The sequence below is a fragment of the Leptodactylus fuscus genome, chromosome 1 (assembly GCF_031893055.1).
Source record: "Leptodactylus fuscus isolate aLepFus1 chromosome 1, aLepFus1.hap2, whole genome shotgun sequence".
NCBI classification, from domain to species: domain Eukaryota; kingdom Metazoa; phylum Chordata; class Amphibia; order Anura; family Leptodactylidae; genus Leptodactylus; species Leptodactylus fuscus.
In genome coordinates this window covers 93942369-93949699 of record NC_134265.1, presented here as the reverse complement: position 1 = coordinate 93949699, position 7331 = coordinate 93942369, and positions in this window count along the sequence as shown.

Sequence of the window (7331 nt, the reverse complement as noted above, 5' to 3'; positions counted from 1 at the left end):
AATACACAAATAAGCCACAGTTTTTGTGTAACTTAGACCCGGTTCACATCTGCGTTCGGGCTATTCCATTCCCCTATGCGCAGGAAATATGCAGAGAGAAAAGTTGTGCAAGCAGCATTATGTGGCATTATGTGGTGGGTGCACTAAAGGACATTTTAGGGTGGTTGGGGGCATTAGCTCCTTAGTACTTCCCCACTGTATTATTGCCCAATAGTATCCCTCCACCACAGTATCATTGCTCATTAGTGTCCTTACACATTATTAATAGCGGGCAGGAGGAACCGTCATCTGCCCTGATCCCTTCCACTAAGTGGCACCAGGGATCAGCAATTGTCCCTGGTGCCTGCGTAATGTGTGAAGGCAGAAGGGATGGGGACAGTGGGCAGACGAAGAAGGTTTCTCCTGCCCGCTGTCATAATGAAAAAGCCGGGAGGCAGGGTTTCGCCAATTGAGTATCCCTTATCTAGAGCAGAAATTGAAGCCCCGGCAGGAGAAGAAACACCCCTTAAGACCTTTTCAGATAATTTGCATAAGCATAAAATCCTGATTTTCATGAAAATGGGGCTGCAATGCAGAATAAGAGAGACATCTTTGGAAAGTCTGCCAGCAGGAGTCAGGACTCCCTTCTTTCCTTATAAGCTGCCAGCAGGAGTCAGGTCTCCCTTCTTTCCTTCGATAGGATTAATGCAGCCTGCTCCTCTTTATTCCACGGGCAGCACTGCTGCATCCCCTTCTTCCCTTACATATGTAAGGAATAATACACGTGCTGTAGACTTGTGTAAAGTAAAGTATGGGGGGGGGGGGGGGTGTTACAGTGTAGCATAGGGAGAATGCATTTTACCACACCAAAAAAAAAAAAAAAAATGCAGCATGTTTTTTGTTGTTTTATGTATGTATGTATTTATTTATTTTAACTAGAAACAAGCTTGTGGTGCATAGATGAAGACGGTATTAGGTCAAGTTCACATAACTGTAATACTGAGGTAAACTACGCTCTATATTACAACCACAAGTCCCATTCGATGACTTTCAAGGAAGAAATTTTGCATAACACATTTAAAGCCACAAACTATACAATAAAGGTTGTCTACCCCTGAGGTAGAAAGATGTCCATGGAACTGATGCAAGCTGTACAAGGCTGAAAGAAAAGAGACTGTGTTATTCTTCATTGCATTCCATATTATGGGATATTTTCTCCTAGAAGCATTGCAACTTTGACATATATTATCAGCCAATCTCATAATATTATGGTGGTGGTGGAAGTTTCCTCTTCATCTAGAAAACCATGACCATACCAGATATTCTGAAAATGAAAGAATGTAAAGGACTTACACAAAAAGTTAATGAAAAGATTATTAGTAAAGAGACCTAAACTCAGCACAAAATCCTCACCTAAATGTCAGTGTATTTTAGAATAAGACTAACATACAAGTGAGCAAGTGAGTACTGTATGTGTTTTTAATTGAGCTTTGTGCCATTTGGCTAATAAAGTACAGTATAATAAAGAATACAGGTTATAAGTGTCCCCTATTTATGAGTGGGGTATCTCCCCCGCATCCCCTCTCACCATGTATACATGGCTGCCATCTGTTATTGATTAACAAGGAGGGATGAGCTCCTTCTGCTGTGGAAACTCTCTGGAGTTTCACCACAAATTTCAACCATAGCTGTTTCAAGGATGCAATTCTTGGCTATGTCCAAAAAAAAAAAATTGAAATGAAACTCTCACATGCAGATTCACTGAGGATTGTTAGGACAGATAAACCCTGTTATTTGACACTGTACATATGTGTAACCAGAGGCTCTATTAGACGTATGGGATGATAGGGGGAATTTATTAAGTCATAGTGCATCGGTCTGGCAGCAGATGTGCAATCATTATTAAGGGGTTCCGTCATCCTAATAATTCTGGTGGACCGGCGGAGATCCCATACTACAGAATTCATCATGGACCGGAGTACATTTTAGGTATAACTCTCCCTTCATAGATCCCTCTCTGTTCCAGCCACTATTCTAAAATTGACATATTGACTATTTTTGGCACAAATGGAAAACTGGTCAGAAAACTTGACCATGAGTCATTTCAATTTTTTTTGTTTAGCTATTTGGGCTAATAGTGCAGCAGACCTGTTTCTATAGCATACTGACTTTTACAGGTTAGCACGGTGTGATGCAACCGTTAATGGACTAAGACACACAGGTCATCTAGTTTTCATGTCTTGTGATTTGTCTTAGCATATGATAAAATGCTGAGGGGAACAAAACAAAGGGCAATAGCAGCTAGCACATAGGCTATACCATAGAACAGCATGAAAAAGTTATTAGGACATTGGTTTCCAGCATAATCTATACTACCTGATAGTCTGTGTATTAGTGTTACTGACATATAATAAGTAGAGATGAGCGAACACTAAAATGTTCGAGGTTCGAAATTCGATTCGAACAGCCGCTCACTGTTCGAGTGTTCGAATGGGTTTCGAACCCCATTATAGTCTATGGGGAACATAAACTCGTTAAGGGGGAAACCCAAATTCGTGTCTGGAGGGTCACCAAGTCCACTATGACACCCCAGGAAATGATACCAACACCCTGGAATGACACTGGGACAGCAGGGGAAGCATGTCTGGGGGCATAAAAGTCACTTTATTTCATGGAAATCCCTGTCAGTTTGCGATTTTCGCAAGCTAACTTTTCCCCATAGAAATGCATTGGCCAGTGCTGATTGGCCAGAGTACGGAACTCGACCAATCAGCGCTGGCTCTGCTGGAGGAGGCGGAGTCTAAGATAGCTCCACACCAGTCTCCATTCAGGTCCGACCTTAGACTCCGCCTCCTCCGGCAGAGCCAGCGCTGATTGGCCGAAGGCTGGCCAATGCATTCCTATGCGAATGCAGACTTAGCAGTGCTGAGTCAGTTTTGCTCAACTACACATCTGATGCACACTCGGCACTGCTACATCAGATGTAGCAATCTGATGTAGCAGAGCCGAGGGTGCACTAGAACCCCTGTGCAAACTCAGTTCACGCTAATAGAATGCATTGGCCAGCGCTGATTGGCCAATGCATTCTATTAGCCCGATGAAGTAGAGCTGAATGTGTGTGCTAAGCACACACATTCAGCACTGCTTCATCAAGCCAATACAATGCATTAGCCAGTGCTGATTGGCCAGAGTACGGAATTCGGCCAATCAGCGCTGGCCAATGCATTCTATTAGCCCGATGAAGTAGAGCTGAATGTGTGTGCTAAGCACACACATTCAGCACTGCTTCATCAAGCCAATACAATGCATTAGCCAGTGCTGATTGGCCAGAGTACGGAATTCGGCCAATCAGCGCTGGCTCTGCTGGAGGAGGCGGAGTCTAAGGTCGCTCCACACCAGTCTCCATTCAGGTCCGACCTTAGACTCCGCCTCCTCCGGCAGAGCCAGCGCTGATTGGCCGAAGGCTGGCCAATGCATTCCTATGCGAATGCAGACTTAGCAGTGCTGAGTCAGTTTTGCTCAACTACACATCTGATGCACACTCGGCACTGCTACATCAGATGTAGCAATCTGATGTAGCAGAGCCGAGGGTGCACTAGAACCCCTGTGCAAACTCAGTTCACGCTAATAGAATGCATTGGCCAGCGCTGATTGGCCAATGCATTCTATTAGCCCGATGAAGTAGAGCTGAATGTGTGTGCTAAGCACACACATTCAGCACTGCTTCATCAAGCCAATACAATGCATTAGCCAGTGCTGATTGGCCAGAGTACGGAATTCGGCCAATCAGCGCTGGCTCTGCTGGAGGAGGCGGAGTCTAAGGTCGGACCTGAATGGAGACTGGTGTGGAGCGATCTTAGACTCCGCCTCCTCCAGCAGAGCCAGCGCTGATTGGTCGAGTTCCGTACTCTGGCCAATCAGCGCTGGCCAATGCATTCTATTAGCCCGATGAAGTAGAGCTGAATGTGTGTGCTTAGCACACACATTCAGCTCTACTTCATCAGGCTAATAGAATACATTGGCCAATCAGCGCTGGCCAATGCATTCTATTAGCTTGATGAAGCAGAGTGTGCACAAGGGTTCAAGCGCACCCTCGGCTCTGATGTAGCAGAGCTGAGGGTGCACAAGGGTTCAAGTGCACCCTCGGCTCTCCTACATCAGAGCCGAGGGTGCGCTTGAACCCTTGTGCAGCCTCGGCTCTGCTACATCAGAGCCGAGGGTGCGCTTGAACCCTTGTGCACACTCTGCTTCATCAAGCTAATAGAATGCATTGGCCAGCACTGATTGGCCAGAGTACGGAATTCGGCCAATCAGCGCTGGCCAATGCATCCCTATGGGAAAAAGTTTATCTCACAAAAATCACAATTACACACCCGATAGAGCCCCAAAAAGTTATTTTTAATAACATTCCCCCCTAAATAAAGGTTATCCCTAGCTATCCCTGCCTGTACAGCTATCCCTGTCTCATAGTCACAAAGTTCACATTCTCATATGACCCGGATTTGAAATCCACTATTCGTCTAAAATGGAGGTCACCTGATTTCGGCAGCCAATGACTTTTTCCAATTTTTTTCAATGCCCCCAGTGTCGTAGTTCCTGTCCCACCTCCCCTGCGCTGTTATTGGTGCAAAAAAGGCGCCAGGGAAGGTGGGAGGGGAATCGAATTTTGGCGCACTTTACCACGTGGTGTTCGATTTGATTCGAACATGGCGAACACCCTGATATCCGATCGAACATGTGTTCGATAGAACACTGTTCGCTCATCTCTAATAATAAGGCATGCAGAGTGCTCAAATTCTGTTCCACAAATACAATTATTGTGCAATGTGATCACAGAAGATCTTACTGTCTGTGTTTGGACTAAACTGTAACATGGCAACAGAGTGGATGGCTTCACATTTCCAACACGTTGCTATCGAGCTGCCCAGCGAGCTATGTGCCCTTGCTCAGCTTGCGTAAACAAAGACATAATACAAGGTTAACTGCAGCTTACTATTCGAGTCTAGAAATTGGAGCTGGTTGCTAGGTTAACTTCAGGTGGACAGCGTGCGAATAAAAAACTAGACCTGTCAAACTTCTAGAAGAGGATACAATGAAATAGCAGGAAAAAAAGCACACACTGTAAAGGTTGAGCTAACCTTCAATAATGTCACATATCTTTATGTTGAAAGTATGAAGTGATGATAAGACCCCAAACTTATCTTAAAAATTGTAGCTGCTGCCAGTTTTGTTTTTGCTCTCATGTACACAATATGAAGCCAGAGTGCAAATGACTACAAGCGGGTTAGTAAGTGAAAGTATAAGTTGTATATACATCCCTATAGCATAAGACTTGGTTATTGCCCTTTAATTCACAGAAGGGTCTGATGTCATCGGGATATGCGTCGTCCCAAAATAGCAGGATATGTGTGAAACATCTGAGGCCCAGTTCACATTAGCTTTTAGTATTCTGTTTGGGGAGTCCACTTGGGGACCCCCGAACGAAAACCTATATGCATTAAAAAGCGGTTAGCTAACAAACCACATGGATCCCATAGACTATAATGAGATCCAAGTGGTTTCTGCACAAAACAAGATTAATGCAGACACCAAGCGGAAACCACATGGACCCCATGATAGTCTATTGGGTCAGCGTGGTTTCTTAGCTAACTGCTTTTTAATCCTTATAGGTTTTTGTTTAGGGGGTCTCCAAGCGGATACCCTGAACAGAATACCGAATGCAGATGTAAACCAGACTTTACAGGCAAAGATGTGAGCATCAGAAAGAAAGTAGATGAGGACTTGTAAGGACTGGAGGCTACATGTGGGCAGGTAAGTGGAGATCAGGGCAGACACTTATGGGGAAAAAAGGGGATCTCTAGGGTATTACGTGCCTGAACAATTAAATAGGAATAAGGGTAAGGTGAGTAATGCCTAACCAACAGGATGCATTAAAACATATATTCTTTATTAGTACTATTAAAAGAAGAAAGACACTTATGGGGGTTACAGATGATAGAATATATTTTATTTCATTGTCAGTATATTGAAATGTACTGTATTTGCTCAGTGATAGGTAGCAAATGAAGAAAACTGCAGAGGAGAAACAGTAAAGGAAAGAACAAGGGGACAGGGCAGTAGATTACTGTCATTTATTGCAATATACAGTATTTGGCTATACCAGTAGTTTTAAATACAAAAGGCAAACACTGATCATCCATAACATTAAAACCAACAGGTGACGTCGAAAAATGAGCATGTGTAGGGAAAACTATCTTGCCAAGAGCCAATCGATGGCTGGACTACTTGTTTCCAGTTTTTCAGGACTTGTGGGATGTTGAATACAGTGGATAATACTCACCATAATGGTCCAAGAAAACTGTGACCCATTGGCATTGTCTTGGGTGGTCAAGTTTCATTCATGTATGTGGGTGAGATAAAGCTAATGCATTTGGCCAGATCACACAAAAGAGCTACTATACCACAGTTTTCTGAAAAAATTCTTACAGGCTACCACAGAAAGGTGTTAGAACACTGTGTATTGCAGCTTGCTGAGTATGGAGCTGTGTAAACACAGGTTGTTCAGAGGGTCCCTGTCAACTGCTGAAAGAACCTACATAGACCATGCAGCAATGGAACAAGGTGGATTGGGCTGATGAGTATGTTTTCTTTCCATCATATGGAGACCTAGGTGCTTGTGTGTTGTTTACCTGGGGGAAGAGATTGCAGAAAGAAGGAAAGACAATAGAAGCAATGCAATGCTCTGAGCCCAGTGGGTTCTGAGTTCAGCTGTCTCCAGGGGTCCCATCAAAATGAGTGACAGCAACGCTTCTGCCAGACGTCCACTCCATCATACTGGGGCACAAGGTACAATCAGAGCCCAGCTATCTGTAAATTATACCCATCATTTGCATGTGATCTGGTAGAATAACCTCTGTGTCTGGGTTCGCACAATGCTTGTGTAATAAATAAATGCATGCTTTTGATAATTGCAGAAATGAATAGAACACTTTACTATGCCATGAAACCATTTCAATATATTGGCCCTTCGTTTACAGCTGAAATTCTTACTATGGGTCCTAGAGGAATCTGCTTTTTTACTCTCGTTTACAAATCCTTTTTTTTTTTTTTTAATAGACAAATATTTTGCATTTTTACCTGTTTTAGTTATTTTAATTGAGCTAGAAAAAAAACAAAAGAAATCAGCATTTGTAGTAGCACCCTTAACTCTTTACACCAAGCCAATTTTTGTTTTTGTGCATGTGTTGCTTTTCCTCCCCACCTTCCAAGAACCAATTTACATGAGAAATGTTGTCCTCAACAATTCAGTTGATTTATAAATTGTAATCCCCTGTATTACTTGTAACACACGG